General features: G+C 58.6%; 1 protein-coding gene across 10 annotated transcripts in view; it reads left to right on the top strand.

The window, feature by feature from the left end:
* The window catches only part of LOC113209612 (SCY1-like protein 2), a 148815-nt gene that overhangs the window by 75226 nt on the left and 72975 nt on the right, over nucleotides 1-614 (top strand). The window lies entirely within an intron of this gene.

Below are 614 nucleotides of genomic sequence, written 5' to 3'. Positions count from 1 at the left end.
GGGCCCCGCTCCACGGGCCCCGGTGCAGGGGCCCCCGCTGACGCGGGGCCCCGGCCGCTAGCGCGGCCTGGCGGCCCTGGCCAGTCCGGCCCTGCACCAGTGTACCATTCACCTTTAAGACAGTCCACAAGACTGTCTCTACCAGTAGGAAGAAACCTGCCCCGACGTCCCTTTTCCTCGTTACTATGTCTGAGACTATGCCACACACTTTTCTGTGAGTGCCACGGATTGTCACACTTATCTACGCATGGCTCATTCATCACGCCACACACTCTTTTATGTGTGACATTTTTGCGCGCGTATTCAGGTATTCGAACGTCACACACTTTTGTTGTTGGAGTAACACCTTCTTGCGATACTAGGCGTTGTTTTGTGGTAGGGTTGATTCCGCCCGCTCTCTTCTTACCGTCCCATTATCTCTCTCTGCCCCCGAGCGCTGCTCTCCCGCGAACTTTCCATCCCCCCCAAAGCCTTGTAGTCGCAAGCCCCTGCACGCCCCTGACCGGCGGCGGCGGCGCGTTCAGCGTGCGGCACACAAGAGGCGCGCATCTGGGGATGAGATAGGGTTCCGTCCGTCAAACTTTGTTCCGGTTTGATTCTGTGCCGAGGGTGTG

This window comes from Frankliniella occidentalis, unplaced genomic scaffold, assembly GCF_000697945.3.
Source record: "Frankliniella occidentalis isolate FOCC.00 unplaced genomic scaffold, Focc_3.1 Scaffold233, whole genome shotgun sequence".
Lineage (NCBI taxonomy): Eukaryota > Metazoa > Arthropoda > Insecta > Thysanoptera > Thripidae > Frankliniella > Frankliniella occidentalis.
The sequence above is the reverse complement of the archived record's forward strand: the minus strand, read 5'-3'. Positions and strand labels throughout refer to the sequence as shown.